The sequence below is a fragment of the Lontra canadensis genome, unplaced genomic scaffold (genome assembly GCF_010015895.1).
Source record: "Lontra canadensis isolate GAN:19392208 unplaced genomic scaffold, GSC_riverotter_1.0 scaffold19, whole genome shotgun sequence".
NCBI lineage: Eukaryota > Metazoa > Chordata > Mammalia > Carnivora > Mustelidae > Lontra > Lontra canadensis.
The window spans coordinates 6,470,763-6,492,127 of record NW_022631013.1 but is presented as its reverse complement, the minus strand read 5'-3'; the positions used below and the strand labels follow the sequence as shown (position 1 = coordinate 6,492,127).

Genomic DNA, 21,365 nt, shown 5'->3' with positions numbered 1-21,365 from the left:
CATTTTAAGCAATACCTATAAGACATTAGGCAGGTCATTTAGCTATTCTGAACTTCAGTGTCCTAATTTATAGAATGAAAAAGTAGTAGTAGAGTTCTTTCCAGTTCTAAATTCTCATTCTGACATTTAATTCTATAATTCATAGGACTCTGGTTATATAAGTAGTACCATAATAACGATACCAGAAACTCTGATAGTGCTACATCAATTTTAAAACTTTTATATGCTTTATCTATTTTACTCTAATGACTTTGTGAGATGAGTATGTTGTTACTATTATCTTTTAAGATGAGAAAACCACTGATAATATCCAAATGATGCAGGCACATTAGATAGTTTTAACTAGCTTCTGTCTCTGTTTTCTTTCTGCTATGCTAGTCGTTTCCGACCAATGGGCTTGGGACCCTGTGGAGGTCTCAGGACTCTAAATTTTACATTTTATAATCCTTAGTAGGAGCAATCTTTGCAGTTGTGAGTATGGGAATTTTTTTAACACTTTGTTTTTTTTAATCATAAAAAAAAAAATCTACCTATTCACCTATCTATCTACCCTGACATTTGCTTTATAATTTTATGATAGGTAACACAAAGTAGTTTGAAAGAAAAGCAACAGACCAAGCATCCAGGAAATTCAAATTCCCATCTCTGTTCTTCCTCCTGCTTACATAGTCTGCCTTTTATCTACATCAAATTTTCCATGTGTGGAACACAAAAATACCAGCCACTCAATGAATTCTCCATGATGATACATACGTATATAAAAGAAAATTAGAGCAAGCCCAAAGTCCTATTTGGCCACTCATTTCAATCCTCTACTTTTTCTTCAAGTCTTTTCTTAAGCTGCTTAAAGCAGTAAAGATGCTATTTATTATGTAAATTAAGGTTCTTACTGTTTTTGAAAGTGCGCAACCAGATAAGGACATAGAGAGAAAAGTCATGGCTGGAAACAGAGCAGCCATGGATTATCAAACTGCAGAATGTGGTTATGCCACCAGCACATCTGGTGGAAACATGGATGTCCTCATAAACAAGACATTCCTGAGTGGTTTTCCACTAGACTGTAATTTCCTTGAGTAAGCATATTTTCATTTAATTTAATTCATCTTTATGTCCACAGTATTCCATTACAGGACACAGAGTGGGTATATAATTAATATATTTTGGAAAAGTAGAAAGAATATGGAATCCCAGTTCTACTGTTTACATGGGTGAAATTGGGCAAAATACTTAACTGTATCCGTTGTAACATGGTACTAATGATAGTTACTTCACAGGATTATTTTAAGTCTTAAATATGCGTGGCATTTGTTTAATGCTCAGTAAATGTTAATTTCCCTTCCATTAATCTTGAATGACTTAAAGAATATTTGTTATTTTAGGTAGGACTCTTTTTTTTTTTTTTTTTTAGTAAAGACCCTAATCCATTATTGTGCATAGAACATCCTGGAAATAGCAAAAATATTTGTGGTTATGATTCAAAATAATTTAAAAGGGTCACTGATATAGGGAAATAGTCTGAGGATGAAACTACATGAATAAATGAAGTCATCCTATTAAAGACTTCAAATTCCATACTCAATAATTTCAACCTTTCCTTCTAAGAAATGGGAAAGTATTATAGTGGACCAGTGCAAAACTTATATTTATGATTTAGAAACAGTCCATGAGCAAGGGTTAAAAGTTAGACTTTGAGGGTGCCTATCCTTATAGAGGTCCAAGACAAGACATGATGAGGGTTCTGGATGGAGGCACTGGCATTGGGAATGGAACAGAGTAGATAGAGGTGAAGCCAATCTAGGGGCTATCTTGGTAGGACTTGACAAGAGATTAGATATAAGAAATGCAAGAGCAGAAGGATATGAGCATAGCTCCAATGTTTCTAATTTTAAAACTAGGTGAATGACTGCTGTTAATATTCACTATATATATGACCATATAACTGGAGGAAGGTTTATTGGATAACAATGATAATATTTCAGTGATAAAATATAACTACCATTTATTAAGTACCTAAACTGTCACCTGCTTGATCTTATTTAACCTTCAGACTACTTCTTTGAGATGGATATTGTTTTTTTCCATTTTATATGTAAGAAAAATGAGGCTCAGACATACTGATTGTACAAATTTACTGAACTGAGTGAGAATTTGAGTATATGTCTGATTCTAAAGATAATGTCTATAAATGATATGCTATATTATTTGTCATTTAAGATTTGGAAAATGAGTTTAATGAGGAAAAAGCAAAATATCTGGCATTATTTAGCCCAGAGAAGTAAAAGCATGTTAACAGCATGAAGCTTTTTTATATGGAAACTGGAAAATTGCTTTTGTTATAGAAGGCCAAAAAATATCAATATTATGGCGTTAGACTGAAGTCAAAACAGATAAGTTATTAAAAAGAACTCATTAAGTCAAAGAAATGTAAGACATTAAAATTGAAATGAGAATTTAAAAGGTTGAAAACCACATCTTTAGGGAATGGTGTATAAAAGTGTAAAAAATGTCCTGCTAGATTCACATTCTAAGAATAGTACTCCGGAAAATGTAGGAGGAAATGTATGGCTGTTTTTGTTTTGGAAATTGTTTAATGTCATACACATTTTGCCTAAAAGCATGCAAGAGGTTGTTGTCCTATTAGACAGGAAAGAAGCAGCTCTTATACAAATCAGTAAGTAAATTAAAAACTGCAGCAGTAAAATAGGCCAAAAAGTTCCATGACCAAGCAAGGCATGAAAGAAAGAATACAAATGACCAATACACAAACGGTAAACACCCTACCTATCGAAATCAAAGAAAGGAAAATTAAAACAATAATATAGCATTATTTATTAAATTTGCAAATATTATTTGTGATAATATTGTCATCTAGGGTAAAGGAAAATAGCTTTTGATGGAAATATTAATTAGAAATAATCACGACAATAATAATACTAAACATTTCTAAGAGTTTCCTCTCTGGCAGGTACTCTAGTGATTATTTTGCCTATTTTATCTATTAAATCTTCACAGTCATCACATGGAGTAGTTCTAGGAATCCCATTGTACAAATAAGGAAACTCATCCACATGGAATCAGCCTGTGGTCACACAATCAGACTGAATCCAGAGCCTGCATTCTACTTTCCCAAAAACTCCATTCTAACTCAAGGGTACCTAAATAATTAGTGAAATGTGCAAACCCTTTACCTCAGCAATTCAAGAATTTCTCTCAAAGAAATGATTAAAGCTTTGATGAAAATTGATGTATGAGAGTAGACAGCATCCCATTTTATATAATAGTATGAAATCAGAAACAAGCCAGGGTCCAGCAATTGAGAATATTTAATAGTTATAAATCAATACTGTGGATGCAATCTGCATTATAATACTTAGAGGATTATTTAATTTCATGGGGGATGATTATATTATACTTAATTAGTAAGGAAATTGCAGAAGAGTCTATATAGCATAATTATAATCTCTATGAACACAAACCTATATAAACACACACACACACTTGAAATATTGGGAGGCTTCTTCATAGAAATGTTAACATGTTCATTGCTGAGTACTTAGGATATTGGTGAAATTTAACTGCATGTCTGGATGTTCTAATTTTTCCACAGTGACTATGTTAAAACAAACCATCTCTTTGTCACAGTCACAAGTTCCACACAGGTGACTCTTCATGATACATGAGAACTGAACAAATCCAATGAAACATGAAGGTCAAAAAAAGTATAACTCGTCAACGGGGTGAAAATCTGCACATTTTAACAAACATCAGGAATGTTACTCAAGGACAAAGAAGACTTCCTCTGAGTTGTACTGACAGGAGTAAACAATGGAAAAGCTACTGTCTTCATTTCCAACTAATGTTTCTGCTAATACATACTTTTAATGGTTCTGGGAGTCTGTCTAATCCCTGGGTGTCCTAAATGATGGCACTCACAGAGCTTCCTGTGGTAGATAGATTATTCTAAAAACTCACAGTTTTTATAGCCAGAAGACTCTTTTCTGAGCGTCCATTCTAAAGGTTCTCCTTCAATTTCCTCCTGCTCTGTCTTCCTTGCATCTTAGTAAGTATTGATTTTTTCTAACTTCTGCAGCCTGACTCATCCCGTAGGTGTTTACGGCAGCAACCTGTAGTCTCAGATATTTCCTCTGTCATAGAACTCTTTCGTACCCTCATCGCCTTAGTGTGACTTCTCTGTCTGTCCTCAGTGGGTTCAAATGTATGTGGTTTTCCATCGTGCTTAAAGCTCCCATTCATGGGGAAGATAATTAAAAATATCTTTTAAAAAAAAACATTAATAGCTGGTCAGACTATGATTTACACACTAGTAACTTTTTGGCCCTGAGAAAATGTACCCAAAATATGAACATAACGAGTTAGCCTTCACTTTGTTTAGTCAGCAGAAATATGAGCAATTTATTTTCCGTGGATGATTAGAATGCTCTACTGCAAAGTTTATTGACTTTTTAAGCTGACGTTCTGCCAGACAGTGTGACATTCTGCCCAAGCCTGTGACCCATGAGTTTCCCCCATAGGTCGCTGTTAGGAGGAGGAGGAAGGATAACGTGGTGATGGCACCCAGGGATTGTTTTGCCTGTGTTTGCAAGACTGTGTGTAATCTACCTTTTTAGGAAATACGGCACAGACTTTGGAACCAGACAAGCCTGCCATTAAAGCCACACCTGCCCCCCAGCGGCTGTTGACCACAGGTGTGTTGGGTGAAGTCTGTTTCTTTGTTTGTAAGAGGAGATACTAATATCTACCATATAGTATTTTCTGTGAAGATTAATTAAAGTAATAAAGTTGTTTTTATTCAGAATTTCTTCCATGAAAATTTTTTTTTGAATGAATTAAGGACGTAATTAACTTTTGCACTTCATACTCTTCTCAAGGGTATAATCATGGCCCTTAGACACAGACCCAGATCTTACCGGTAAGTGCTACAAGGATACTCAGTTTCTTTCTACACTTTTCATGGCTTTAAATGTTCATTTCAATCCAAATGAATGTTATTTTTCAACAAGAAATGATACTAACTCATTTCATTTGCTATTAGCAATGATCGTGACAACAAACCTTACCTAGAAAATGATCCCTTATAAACAAAAACAGAAGTATAACCGGGTACTCAGCTATCCGTCTTAACTAGTAGGCACATATACTATTTACAGACCTGCCACCTAATATTTTCCCATTGCCCTTTTATGCAGATGCATGTTTGCTTTCTAAATGCTGTCATCAATAATGCCAAATTATATAAAATTATCCATCCTCAGAGTATTCCTTCACTTTCCCTAGACTTTCTTATTTTAGATCATAGCTGGCCATCTGGTGACATTTTGTGTATTTTCTACAATTACAACCATGGACTTTGTGTCAGGTAGACCAGGGGTATCTATTTCTAGGGTTAGCATACCTATGTGTCCATAGGTAAATCACTTATCCTGTCTAGATTTACATTCTCTGTCCATAAAAATAGACTTCAAGTGGTTATTCTAAGTACTTGTTTAGATAATGTTGATAAATCATTTAGCACAAGTCTTGCCACATTCTAAGTACTCTAACTCTTTTAATATCACTGAAATTTAATTTAAAAAGTATAATGCAAGGTGATGGACACCAGGGATGGTGTCCTATTGTGAGTTCAGTGAATTGTGTAAGACTGATGAATCACAGACCTGTACCCCTGAAACAAATAATACATTACATGTCAATAATAAATAAATAAATAAATAAAAGGTATAATGCATATCTCTAATTGGGGGGCTATGACATTAAAAGCTCAGGAAATCCTGCCATTTGTGTCAGACCTGAAAGACATTATATTAAGTGAAATGAGTCAAACGTAGAAAGACACCAACTCTATGATCGCACTTCTTTGTGGAATCTAAAATAGTCAAACCAAAAGAAACAGTACAATTGTGGCTCCCCAGGGCTTGGGCAAGGTGTGAAGGTGAGGGAGATAATGATCAGAGGGTACAGGGTTTCAGTAATCAGGAGAACTATTATACAGCAGAGTGTTGTATTGTATACTTAAAAGTTGCTCTACTCATGGACTTCCCTTAACAACCCACCTTAGCAGTGCCAATCTAAAGAGCTAACCATAGGAGTCAGTGTTTTTGTTGATTCTATGGCATACTCAGCATTCTCAAGGACTCTCTCGTAGACTCCCGCAGCATTATACTACCTCTTTGTCTTGTCTGCAGTTCTAGTTCCCAGGCTGGTAGCATTTCCTCTTCCATTTTCCCTCTATCTGCTGAGTTTCACTGCATAGTTGTTGGGTTTTTTTTTTTTTTCTTTTATTGAAAAGAAATTTTCTTCCCAAGGATCTCTGCAAGATTTTCATGAATGGCAGCAGCTCCCTCAGATACCAGATAATATCATCCCAGGTTCTCTCTGCCTTTCTTACCAGCTGTTTGTGACAAGTATCAACACATTCTCCTTGGTTGTACATTTAGTTTTCTCTCTCTCAGCAAATAACCTTGATTCTATGTAACAAAAGTGACTATAGACAGCTGATCCAGGAAACAAAACTTTTTACCCCAAGAATCTGGGATGGGCATTAAGGGGACTGTATATGTACACTAATTAAAAATATATATATTATTCCCTGTCATATATACATCCGTTCCCCTGTGGATGCTTTCCACTATCTGGTGATTACTTTATTCAGTTCTAGTGGATTCCATATCATTCCTCATGGAAGATCTAGTTCAGTTTCTCCTTCCTTTGCAAGTCTTCAGTCTCCTCAAGTCCTCTCTTGCTTACTGACTGATGGAGAATAAGACTATTTAATATGATAGTGTAATTTAATTTGCACAAATTCTGACATGTGATTCCATGTATTTTTCAGGACTTTCTCTAGCCTCAGAGGAAACGTGTTTTCTTTCAATTTGTATCCTCACATGAATTAGTTCTCGTGTGTGTGTGTGTGTGTGTGTGTGTGTGTATGTGTGTTATTATATAAATAATGGAATATTATTTGGCCCTAAAGAAGAATGAAATCTTGCCATTCGCAATGACATGAATGGAGCTAGAGAGCATAATGCTAAGCAAAGTATGTCAGTCAGAAAAACAAATATGTTTCAATCATACATGGGATTTAAGATACAAGACAAATGGGAAAAAAAAGAGAGAAAGAGAGACAAAACCAAGAAACAGACTCTTAATTATAGAGAACTGATGGCTACCAGAGGGGAGGATGTGAGAATATGTATTAAACAGGTGATGGGGATTAATGAGTGCACTTGTCTTGATGAGAACTGGGTGATATATGGAACTGTTGAATCACTCTATTTTACACCTCAAACTAACACTGTATGTTAACTAACTGGAATTAAAATAAAAATTTAAGAAGTGAAAAAAAAAAAAAAAGGCTCCCACATGCATTGACTTCTCCTGTACCCATTCATGACTATAAGGCAAATTTCCACTAGCATCTCACATGGCAACATCAGAGAAATCCACGGCAGGATATGAAATGTACACATAAAGGCCCACACTTGTGTCAAATTCCTTGAAGCCACCACAAAACTACTGACACACAGTGTCTCAAGTCAGAAATGGGTGCAAGAGGGTTTGAAGAGACACATAAGAAATACATGATTCACAGATCAAGGGAAGAAAGGTAGCACAGACATAATAAAAAACCATACAGTGGTGTAAACCAAGAATTATTTTTTTAAAAAAAAGTAATGCAGGAAAACCAGGTATGGCCAGACAAGAAATTGGTAAGTAGATGGAGCTTTCATGCCATGCTACGATATTTGGAATTAATTCTATAACTAATGGGAAATAAATTAATGATTTAAAGGGATGTAATCATCACAAATGTTTCCATCTGTAATAAAGCAGTTGGCAAGAATTGGGATAAAAACCAATGTTGGAAAACAATAAATGGAATGACAGGAAGAAAAAAATAATTGAAAAGTTGGGATTTTTGCTTCAACAAATGATATGTCAAGTCAGTGGTTCTAAACTAGGAGCAATTTCACCTCACAAGGGACATTTAGCAATAACTAGAGATTCTTGTTTGTCACAAATGGGAGGACAGTATCATATGGGTAGAGTACAAGGAAGCTGCTGCATATTCAACACACAAAACAGCCTCCAATAACAAAGAATTATCCAGCCCCCAGAGTCAATGGTACCAAAGTGGAGAAAACATAGATTGGGTACTCTATTTTAGCTCAGCCAGAGGATGTTAAGTATGCATATACTTATACATATACATAGCTTGATGGCATTGAAGAAATAACAAAGTAAAAGGAAATATTAGAGCAAGATCCAGGGGCAGACGGAAGACCAAAGAGAGTAAGGTTTTTATTATGATAGTGTTGAAGTAAATTTGGTGAGAACATATACCTTAATAATACTGAATTTTTCACCTCATGAACATAATACAACTCCAGATTATTAACACTTTTTGAAATCTGTTAGCAATTATTTGTCGTTTTCAGAGAGAAGTCTTTCATGTCTTTCTAAAAATATCTTCCCTAAGTATTTTGGGCTTTATTCTGGTCTTATATTTTTTTTTATTTCATCTTCCAATTGTTTGTTATTAACATGTAAATAATATTGACTTTTTGGGTTGATCGTACTAAATTTAGTTATTAACTATAGAATTAAAAACTTTGTAAATTTAATTTTCTCCAGCATATTTTCTTAATACTCTTATAACCAGATAACCGAAAGCACCCTGTTGCATCCTAAAATTACTCACTCTGATTGTCCAGTTGTTTTCAGATATTTTTAGTGGCAAAAACCTTTATTCAAATGAAATTTTAACTGGTAGCCCAAACAAATACAACAGATAAATCAGAGTTTCTCTGGCTGAAGTTTGTGTGAGAGGAGGGAAGCAAAACCTGGAGTGCTTAGCCCAGCAACCTCCAATGTGTATTATGTGGGAATTTGTCAGAGCCCCCAGGGCTCCAGAGAACATAGCTAGGCAACCAGAGCAGGTTCTGGGGCCCTTGCATATAGATAGGAATTCAAACTCTAGGAAATAGTCAAATTTCTATATTTATTGAGTGAAAACTTTTTACTGAAAGACAATGTAACAAACAGAAAGAGAAGCATAATTGCATATGGGACTATTTTAAAAATGTAAGAAAACACTTATAAGCAAAGTGAGGTAACTTTGGGCATAGGCAAAACTCAGAATGGGAATCAGAAATAGTCTGTTATCCCTGGAAAATCCAAATGTCAAATTAAAAGCATGGAAAAGCAAAGAAAATAAGAAGGGAACACACACACACACACACACACACCCCTTCACTAGAGAGACAGAATAGCAGAAGCTTTTGAGTCCAATGGTAAAAATTTGAATCCTTGCTCAACTTGATTATTACTGTGTGACCTTGGCCAACCTCCTTCAACTCTCCAACCCTGAACTGGTTTATCTATAAAATTAGCATTTCTGAAGTTATGGAAGTAAAGTACTTCCCATCAATAAGAGCTTAATTATGGGTTTCTTAAAAAGTCTCCACCCCCACCCACCCAGTTTAGCACCCTTCTCTATGAGGCTAGCTCTCCCAAAATTGTGCATGCATAAACTAAACAGTAACAGTGACCTTGTGCACATCTGATTCTTAGAAATTATAGCATAATAGCAAGAGCATTCATGCCATATTAAAAAATCAATTCCAGGTAAATTAAAAACCTAAATGTGAAAGGCAAAACCATAAAGCTTTTAGAATATGGAAGAATATATTAATATCTTTGGTATCTTAAACAAAACACAAAAAGCAGTAGCCATGAAGAAAAAGATTAATAAGGTTAACTACGTTAAAATTATTATAATTTTGCCTTCTTCAAAAGATACCATTTTAAAAAGCAAAGCACCATGGAATGGAAAAAGGTATCTGCAACACATAGCTGATAAAGGGGTTTTATCCAGATTATTTATGATAAAGAAGGAAACTCTAAAAAGTCAGACAACCAGAGAGTAAAACAGGTAAAAGACTTAAAAGAACACTTCATAAAAGAGCAAATCAAATTACTAATAGACATACATTAAAGGCACTAAACTTCGGAAGCCAGGAAAATGCGAAATAATATTTTACTTCATACTAATACATGTTAACAAGCATATAGAGCTACGAGAGTTCTACACGGCTGGAAGGACTATAAATTGGTATCTCTTTGATAAAGCTCTTTGTTTACCTCTTTGGTAAACAATATATCATAATCTAGAAGTGTTGAAAGAGGTAGTCCCTTTAATTCACAAATTTCACCCCTGTGTATAGTCTACAGAGATAAACATGCTTATTTGCAACAGGTACAAGAATGTTGAGAGCACAGTTGTTCATAATTGTCAAACATTGGAAGCAATCCAAATGCACACAACTTTACAATGGAAAGCACATTGTGGATACATAAATAAAGCAGACCATGGGCACAGCCACATTAGTGTCTCTAAAAACATCATTTTAAACAAAAGAGAGCAAGTAACAAAAGATTATAGACATTGTGTTAACATAAAGTTCTAAAAAAGATAAAATGAAACTATGTTTAAAAATGTGATGAAACCCAACACCCAGCCCTTCACACCAAGAGAAAGGAAACTCCTCACTTCACCAGACTTCAGCTGGACTCAAAAGTGGGGGTCTTTACAGGTTAGGAGCTGGAGCTCCCTGGGCAGAGAGCCTCCTTGCTTCCACCCAGTCCCACACCTGCGTGCACACACACACATATGCACACGTGTGTGCACAGTTAAAACACACTCATACTACTCTTACCTCCACAGTCATTGATACACGTGCACCTCTAAATGCGAACAGGCATGCTCAGCTGCCCTCTGGTCCTGCAGGCATCCACTCGTATGTACTATGAGTAATACTCATATGTAATATGGTCGGCCATTGCCAGCATTGCACATACACACCCCTCCCACCAACTTGCACTGGCAGGGAATTTTTCAAACTTGTTCACCATTAAAAAAAAAAAAAAAAATGTATATATGAGTAGGAAACTTATAAAGGAACTCCAGCAGATCATTTCAAATGAGTTAGGAGAGTAGCTGCTTCTGGGTAGAAATGAGGGACTCTGTGATTTGTGAGATTTATCAGTCAGGAGCTCAAACAACTGTAACAGAGGAGAAATTAGGGGCCCCGGGGTGGCTCAGTCGTTAAGCGTCTGTCTTCGGCTCATGACCCAAGGATGCTGGGATCGAGCCCCGCATTGGGCTCCTTGCTTGGAGGGAGGCCCGCTTCTCCCTCTCCCACTTCCCCTGCTTGTGTTCCCTGCCTCGCTGTGTCTCTGTCAGATAAATAAATAAAATCTTAAAAAAAAAAAGGGGGGGGGATATGATAAAGCTGTAACTACAATTCTGAAGAATACCTTACGGCTGAGGGAGGTACACACGGAAGCACAAACGTGGAAGGGGTGTGCTTCCTCAAGATTGGGGTTCATACCTTGTTAAGAAAGGGTGGTAGCGGTAGCCCACAGCATGGCGAAGGTCACAGCTTTATTGAGGCAGAAGTGATTCACAGTCACGGGGAAGCCGGAACCATCCCTCTGGGGTACAGACGGGTCAAGGTTGCGTGGTAGAAACAGAGGGAGCTGCGACGTCACCCGGTTGAGAATCCTGTGTCAGCAACGTGACACAGACCTAGAGGCCACACGTGCCAGAGACTGCACACACCGGAAGGGAAACCCCTTCCTCTTTCAAAGTCCCTCTAGCTCCCTCTACCGATAACGCTTAATATCACACGGGCACCAAAGGCGGCGGGGGTGGGGGGGTGGAGGGGATGCTTAAAGCTCTGTTACTGCGGAAGAGATTTGGAAAAAAAAAAAAAAAAAAGGTGGGTTTCAAGGCGAGAAGCAATCAACTGATAACTGGCACAGAGGAGATAAAGGGCCTTCTGTGATGCCAGTAATGTTCTAATACTTCACGGCTATGACAATTACACAGGTGTTCTCATTACAGCTATTGTTAAACGAAGTATTATGTATGTTTCTGTATGTTATATTTCATAATAAGATGTTGATTTTAAAAATAAAATAAGCATATATATGATTAGCATTTAGCTGACTTAAATTGTACTATATCTCCTGCTGTTAACTAACCATAAATTCTTTGTTAAGCTACCTAAGTATTGCTCATCTTGACTTCATTGTCCTTAAAATGGGGATGGTAAAACCTGTCCAGTTATATGAAGCAATTCATATTTTCTAACAAAACGAAAAGGGAAAAAACAAGGCAATATGTACATAAGTATCTTGAAGGTCATGTAAACATGTATAGTTAGAAGTAAGAATTATTAATTCGTCAATAATTTTGAAAACTCCAGTTTTTGCAAAGAAAAGTATATTACTCAGGGTTCTCTAGAAAAACAGAACCCATGAGATATATACGTAAAATAAGTGATTGACTCACATGATTATGGAGGCTGGGGATTCCCACAGTCTTCTTCAAGCTAGATACCCATGAAAGCCAGTGGGGTAATTCTAGTACAAGTCTGAAGGCCTGAGAACCAGCAGAACCAATGGTGTTAAGTCCCAGTTCAAGGGCAGGAAAAGATCAATGTGTCCCCTCAACAGTCAGGCAAAGAGAATTCTCCCTTCCTCCACCTCTCTGTTCTCTTCATTCCCTCAACAGATTAGATGATGCCCATCTACATTGGTGAGGACAATCTACTTCACTCTGTTCACAAATTCAAGTGCTAATCACTTCCAGAAATACCATCGCAGATACATCTAGAAATATTTATCCAAATATCTGAGCACCTCATAACCCAGTCAAATTTACACATAAAATTAATCATCATAAGAAACACATACTCATTTTAACAGTGATATTACTACCAAAAAGGCCAAAAACTAAAAAGTATAATGCTGGTCTTTTCAGGGAGAATCAAGAGCATGTTTACAATTATTTACACAAAAAGTAAAATGTTTCTTCTCTTATTGTCTGAAAAAACATGTTTTCCAAGCTGAAAGTGACCTGGAAATTATCTAGTCCAATCCTTCGTTTGTAAATATGAAAATATTGATGCCCAAAATGCTCATGTTTTCAGTTAATGAATTCCAGAGCTGGAATTAGAATCCAATCTCCTAACATACAATTTATGTTCATCCCAGAATATTAAACTGAGGATCTTAACAAATCCCCTAAAGTTGCAGAAAATCTGTGAGTATGAAAAGAAGCAGCAACTATGGTCTACTTCCTTCTCTACTCGTTAGATTTCTCCCCTTTCAAGTAGATGTGATGCTGAGATTTATTACCAATCAGTAGCCTCTACCCCATATGAGGGGAAGATGAGCCTGCCATAATGGAATAAAAAATGAAAAGTGCAATAAGATGTAATGTAATGCAATAGAATCTCTGCTCGGCGCCCAAAGAAACCCGTCACTGTTTGGGGGCCTCAGCCAGCTGGGCTGTGCTCAGGTGGGCACACATGAGATCAGGGCTGTATCGAGTGAACATGCTGTCATTTCAGTCTCTGAAATCCCACACATCTACGAGTTGACGTGAAGACTGATATGACAACACAATGTTATTATGATACCTAATCTTGGTTAAATCCAGTTCAAGGAAAAGAGTTGAAGCAAAGTTTGGCTCTGCCTTCTAATGACTTAGATATTTGAATTATAAGTTAGGAATCAATTCTACTCCAAAGTTCATTAATAGGTTACAAAGCACACTTACAGGCAATAATTACTACAGTCTCCTTGCAGAGTGGGTGAAGGCTATTTGAGGAACTGGGGCAGAGAAGTGCTCCCTGCCTAAAATCAGAAACCCTGAGTCTTTGTGAAGTTTTGACCTGTGTAAGAGTTGAAACAGCTCTGACATCCTCCATTACCTGTGGAATGTAAAATGCAGCCCTTCTGCAGCTGGATGACAGTGATAAAGTGCAGACTAATGGTTTTCACCCTCTGCACAGACCCTGATGTTCCTGGCCTTTTCAAAACAGGGAGGCTAATGTCTAACAAGTCATGTAAAAGTCATAGTGAATGAACCCTAAAGTAAATGCAACATAACATCCCTTTGCATTTCGGTTTTCCTTGAAATATCATCACTTTAAGTTCAGAGTCGAAGCCAAAAGGCAACAATTCTGGGTGAGTTTTGAAATGTGTGTTAACTTAACCAGAAAACAATCCAGCAAAAAGAAGGTTGAATCACTTGCCATCGCTTGACAGTTTTAGCACTCGCTTTTCGCTTTGGCAATCAAGGTACTGGAATTGGATTCAAGACACTTTCCCTGAAATTAGGATTCAATCATTTTTAGTCAAAAGCTAAAACGGCAATTTATGAAAATATAAATTAGTTTCATCATAGAAAATACTGGAAATGGAGGTTTTTTGAATACCTACCATATAGAGATGTTTTTGCATAGATTATATGCAAAATGACTACATATAACCTGCTGAGTAGATATACTTCTATTTTTTCTCGCTTTACTGACATAACAACTCAAGTTCAGAAATGTGAAAGAATTGTTCAAAGTCATGAATTCAGTAGGTGGCAGATCATAATAAAACTGCAGCCTTGTTCATAGTTTTTTGTTTTAAATATATGACACAACATTAACCCTGTTAATTTCTACATTTAGAGCAAAACAAACTGCATTGTATATATGTTTGGTTGGTTAGTTTAACCTGTATGCATGTCCTTCTGTAATAGAAATCTGGGTTTCTATCATACTTCTAAGACGGGGGCGGAGGGGGTTGGGTATGGAGCCAGGATATCACAGAGGAGATATGAGAGAAGAGTGATTGAAAAATGGTAGACAAGATTAGTGAACCAGAATTTAGGTGATCTGACTTCCGAGGCACATTGCTGTAGGAGAATAAAATTAAGAGGAAAAGATTAGGACTTCAGAAAGAAAATAAAATGCTTCCTCAGCTCTGACCTAATCAGCTGAAGGGTTTTATAGTTGTGATTTGTGTCTCTCCACTTCCGCCTTTTAGAGATGTCTTAAATATTTAAAGGCTTTGTGCATTCTCCTTTAAACAGAAACTTCCGTAGAGAAAAGGCTATAGCTTTTTCCTTTATCCATTTTCCTATATCCTTCCATAATTGTGAGTTATGGTTTGTGACCCATATTTTTTTCCAACTTTATTGAGATAAGATTGACAAAAATCATACATATTGAAGGTGAACAATGTGACCTGTTAATATATGTGTACACTGAGAAATGATTACCACAATCAAGCTTATTAACATATTCATCACCCTGCTTAGTTACCTCTGTGTGTGTGTGTGTGTGTGTGTGTGTGTGTGTGTGGTAAGAACACTTAAAGATCTAGAAAAATCTAAAAAGATCTAAGAAGAAGGATAAACCTTGAGGCTTCTACTCCTGACTGGCAATGAGATTCAACTAATTAAACAAAGAAGTAGAAGTGAGAACAAGACCTCAGAAGGTAATTGGTGTAATCTACACTTATGTACCAGCAGTGACCAACTCGTGATCAAATAGAGATCGTATAGATTCAGAATGTATCCTCCAATTTAATTTCAGGATGAGAGCTTTATTTATGTATGTATGTATGTATGTATGTATGTATGTATTTATTTATTTATTTATTGAGAGAAATGCAAGCAGGGGCAGTAGGGGCAAAGGGAGAGGGTGAGAGAGAATCTTAAGCAGGCTTAGCACAGAGCCCAAGGAGGGGCTTGACCTTGCCACCCTGAGATCATGACCTGAGCCAAAATCAAGAGTTAGACACTTAACTGACTGAACCACTAAGTCACCCCAGGATAAGAGCTTTCTAGAAAGCTGCCTTTATCTTGCTACTTCTCTGAGATATAAAGCAAAATTATCTTCTCATTGGGATGATTTTGTATGATAAATAGGTAGTCTAATTTGTATAAATATACCCTGTCCCCTTTGGATTCAGTAAAGTAAAATAGGATGAATGTGTTTTGTTACCTGTTAAATAACACTCTTTTCTCAATGTTAGTCATATTTTATTTTATTTTATTTTATTTTACTGTTTGATGTTTTAAAATGACCATTTATCATCTTTTTAAAGATACATATTTTTTAAACTTGTTACTAAAGGTCAAAAAGTTAAACGTCACTAACTGTATTTGTTTTCCATAAATTGGTTCTCATACCGAAAAAAAATGCTGACTAAGTTGATAAATGACTTAGTGGGTCATTTAGAAGGGTAGGACAATCCAGATCTGGCTAATAAATTATTCCAGTTTAGTGATGATAATAAATTAACATTTCCTGGAAAGTTCCCACATCTTCGTAACATTTTTATAATGTTTCCTAACTTTTGGTCAATGCTATTCTTCTTTGGAATTATAAATACTGGTATGGAGGAAAAGCTTCTGGTTCTATCATGATACAAAATATATATATTCCAAGGTGGTTTTGTTTCACAGAGGAATGTTTGCATTGTTCTCTTTAGTTAGTTTAGTTTACTTTTGTTTGTTTCCAACTGAAGAGAAGGAAAAAATATATATATATTGTTCAAAAAAAGCACAGGGAGAGAAAAACCCCAGAGAGATGGTAAGAAGAGCCTGTCAGTGGAGGTATGAGACGTCCCAGTGAATCACCGGCCACAGACACAGCCTAGCAGATTTTCTTGGGCTTTGACAGAAATAGACAGAGTATTAGTGAAAAGGATCATACAGTTACACTCAGGGTTGTTGATACCTCTTCAAGAAATAAAAATCTACTTGTTCTTTCTTTCCTCAGTTAATCATTTTCAGTTTGATGTATAGGTTTCCCAACACAAGTCCACTGAGAACCTGTTTCCAGGTTATTTACTAGGGTGAGAAAGATCTTGAATCCATCCCTCTCAGGTAGAAAATTCATCTTCCAAAGCACAGGACAAAACTGTATCACAAAATGTCATGATAGAAACACTTAATTGGGAAAAAATTATCTCTCAATAGACTCTTTATAATTGTCCTATTGTTGAGTCCTTACTCTGTGCTAAGTGCCTTGTTTTTATTATTTCATTTAATATTATAAACATATTAAAACCTATAAAATATGTACTGTTATTATCATTATCTTGGAATTATAGAAGAGGAAGCCAAGATATAGAAAATTTAGGTTACTTGTTCAACACTAAATAGCTACTAAGTGTAACTTTTTGATCTTTTGTTAAGATCTTCAGTGTCATATTCTGAGATGAACTAAATTGTATGTTAGGAGATTAGATTCCAATTCCAGCTCTGGAATTCATTAACTGAAAACATGAGCATTTGGGGCATCAATACTTTCATATTTACAAACGAAGTTTTGGACTAGATAATTTCTAGGTCACTTTCAGCTTGGAAAACGTGTGTTTCAAACAATAAGAGAAGAAACATTTTACTTTTTGTGTAAATAATTGTAAACATGCTCTTGATTCTCAATGAGAAGACCAGCATTAGACTAATTTTAGTTCTTGGCCTTTTTGGTAGTAATATCACTGTTAAAATGAGTACGTATGTGTTTCTTATGATGGTTAATTTTATGTGTCAATTTGGCTGGATGATGAGGTGCTCAGATATTTGGATAAACATTTCTAGATGTCTGTGATGGTATTTCTGGACGTGATTAGCACTTGAATTTGTGAACAGAGTGAAGTAGATTGTCCTCACCAATGTAGATGGGCATCATCTAATCTGTTGAGGGAATGAAGAGAACAAAGAGTTAGAATGCGAACCCCAGCCTACCTGATTCCTACACTTACACCCTTTCTACTACTGCTCAAGCAAAGGATTTCAGTACAAGAAAATAGTCTGGACAATATCTGACAGCTAGTTCATGTATTAGAGCCATAGTACAGGTATCTTTATTAATCAGTTCTATCAAAGAAATTATAGTGATTACTATGTGGAATTCTTAGGAAATGACGTCTATATAATTGTATAAAGCTCAGTCATTTTCAGAGAAGCAAGTGATTTCTATTTTATTTTTTAAGATACTATTTTTAAGCAATCTCTACAGGAATATCTGTTCCTGCCCTGCATGTCTCTTCCTCCATCCCTGAGTCTGCCTTAGAACCCCAGGGGAGGGGTGCCTGTGTGGCTCAGTGAGTTAAAGCCTCTGCCTTCTGCTCAGGTCGCAGTCCCATGGTCCTGGGATCGAGTCCTGCATCGGGCTCTCTGCTCAGCAGGCATCCTGCCTCCTCCTCTCTCTCTGCCTGCCTCTCTGCCTACTTGTGATCTCTGTCAAATAAATAAATAAAATCTTAAAAAAAAAAAAAAAAGAGCCCCAGGGTGCTAGAATCAGACATTACCCATATCTGCAAGCATCCCATGGACATCCTGAAAATTCCAGATTATCTGTTATTTTCTCAGTATGTATTAACAATAAATAGCAGATGAAGAGTCATGTAAATCTCTATTTCTGATAAACTTTCCAATATCAGGGAAATAATAAATATATGTCTTTATTGAAAATATTACAAACACATACCGGTATTAAGACATGCCAATTAATCTTTATTTAGATTTTTCTAAGCGGCCTACATAAATAGCATGGACAGACATGTTACTTTTGAAATTTTAAATGATTTTAAAGGGCTCAGACTTGAATAGTTCATCATCCAACTGTTCCACCTGTGGCCTTCTATTGTGTATTGTCTAAATTTATGTGACTGGATCGTATGTTCAATGTAATAGATTTGTGAATATACCACCAAAAGGAAAACCCTATTTTTTTTTAATTTTTGTCAATTGTGTTCAGGTATAATTTATAGAAAATAAAGCATATCCATTCTAAACATATAATTCAATGAATTTTGACAAATACCTGGTCTTGGGTAACTACCTTCACAATCAAAAATGGAACACAAACACAATCCTGAAAAGTTCTTAGAGCTCCTCCACAAGTTAGTATATCGCCCTCACCTCCCTCCCGGGCTCCTACTTTTCTGCTTCTCTCACTGTAGCTAAGAATTTCATGTAAATGGAATCATACAGTATGTGCTTTTTTCACCCCAATTTTTTCAAGAGACAATCACACTGATGCAGGGATCAGTGGTTTCAGATTTCACACACCCATTCCCACCCCCGCTGCAATGTATAAAGTATAGAAGGTTCCCACACTGGGTGCAATCAGACTTTCTAAAAGTTCTGTCAGTTTTGCTTTACATTGCCCTGACAATGAGGTCAATCATCTTCTAATATATTTGCTAGCCATTTGTACATGTTCTGTTGTGAAATGCTTGTTCATGTGCTTTGCCCCTTGTTTCCTCTTAGTTGCTGATGCTTTACATACTAATTTTATAAGGGTTTGTTAACTCGTCTTGATAAAATTTCCTTTTGACTCCGTTTGTTGCTGATGACGTTTTCCCAGTTGTAACTAATGTTTTCACTTAGGATTATTTTTTGACAAACCAAGTTTTTAAATTTTTATATTGTCAAATATTGTTAACATTTTTGTGCCTGAAAATATGTTCACCAATATGTTCTACTGAGACATTCACAGGTTTTTTAAATATTAAAATCTTTAATCTATCCGGTGATGATTTTGTTTTTCTGGGTAACCAATCATCCAGTTTCATTTACTGAATTCTCTCACCTTTCCTTACTGTTGAGAGAGGCCACCTCTGATGTACCTAAATTCCAATGGATGCCTGAGTCTAGTTCTTAGTTCTCTGTTCCATCCCATTGGCCAATTTTCTACCCCTGTGCCAGTTACATACTGTCTTTATTATTATGACTTATAAAAAGTCTCATAATTAATATGACCAAGCATATGATAAATTATTTATTTTCAAAATCAAATATGAAGCAACAGTCAAAATGAATGAATTGTAGCTAAATATAATAAGTATGAACATTAACAATATATTATTTGTAGGGGCAAGAGCCCTAAATTATTACATGTAGCATCATAAACTTTTTAATAAAGTTAAAAACTGAAAAATATGCCTTTTTATGGGCAAATAAGACAATTAAAAGAAATTTACAAAAAGAAAATGTGTAAGACTGCTCTTCTTCAGGCCTATATTAGAAAATCTGCAAATACAATTCACCACATTATGGTATTAAAAGAGAAAAACAATATGACTCTTTCAAATAGGTTCAGGAAAAACATTAGATAAAATTCAAACTAAATTCCTAATTTAAAAAAACAACTCTTGGGCTCCTGGGTGGCTCAGTGGGTTGGGCCTCTGCCTTCTGCTAGGGGGTCCTGGGATCCTGGGATCGAGTTCCTCGTTGGGCTCTATGCTCAGCAGGGAGCCTGCTTCCCCCTCTCTCTCCGCCTGCCTCTCTGCCTACTTGTGATTGATCTCTCTCTGTCAAATAAATTTAAAAAATCTTTTAAAATAAAAAACAACTCTTAGTAATTCAGAAATAGATGAGGACACCATTAATCTGATAAAAATATCTTTTGAAAACAAAAAGGCAGAGATTCCTGAGACCCATCCATCTTCTACCAATGACTTCAGACACAAAAAGGGAAAGTTAAGCTGGAACAGAAGCAAAACTGACCAAGCAGGCTAAACAATATGAAGACATGGTAGCCTGCATCCTGTCCATAACCAAACAAGGAGCTGAATTATCTCCAATGAGGAAAGCCTCTTTTTCTCGGTTACTAGTGAAAAATGTTGTAAAAAGCCATAGGTCATTTTAGAGAGTCATCTCAAGTACCAAGCTAAAGACAGGAGATGCTAAAGGTGGGGGGGGGGGGGGGGGGGGGGAACAGGATTATTCAGGATTACGGAGAGATAACTGTGACAAAGCTTAGAGTACATCTACAATGATATACTATCACTTTTGGAGAAGTTCTTGATCACGTTCCTCGCAAGCAGAGAGCAAAATCTTCTATTTGTAAGTGAAAGATGAGTCTTACTGTTACGTGGCTGGAATTGCTTCTGGTGCTGAGAGGAAAGGGATTGTGGATCAGTCACCACAAACATACCAACAAGCTTTGAAGTAAGCAGAAACGAAGAGCCAACGGACACATCCTATCTGATTGGGTCTCATCCTCAACTTTTCTGTACTCTACTATGAGGTCTGAACTCCTCTGAGCGAGCCTGCTCTATAGACAGCTTTTGAGGGGACTATTGCTGAACTTGATACACTGAGTGAAGAGTCATACAAAGACAGCAGGCTAATAATGCAACGACTGAGAGGCAACTTGACCTTGGAGCAAGGAAGCAAAGCTGAAGGAGGGAAAAGAGGGGAAAATTCACTAGCCTTTCAAATTTTGTTTGCCTCATTCTAAAAATTTACAGAGAGTAGACCGCTTGGTCTGACCAAACTATCCCAAATAGGTTTTTGTTTGTGATTGTGATAGGTTTATGTTACTTCTATTTAAATTTTTATCTTCCTTTTGTGACTTTTATGTTTAATATTAGAGGAGTAAAGCTGATTAACATGTAGGGAGTTGTCTTTCTTTTTTGACGTACATACATTTATTTATTATTTATTTATTTATTTATTTATTGTTAATTGGGTTTTT

At 36.2% G+C, this 21,365-nt stretch overlaps 1 pseudogene; it reads left to right on the top strand.

Moving 5' to 3' along the window:
* The first annotated feature begins 936 nt into the window (after nt 1-936).
* Nucleotides 937-21,128, top strand: LOC116869557 (annotated as a pseudogene).
* The last annotated feature ends 237 nt before the right edge of the window (nt 21,129-21,365 follow it).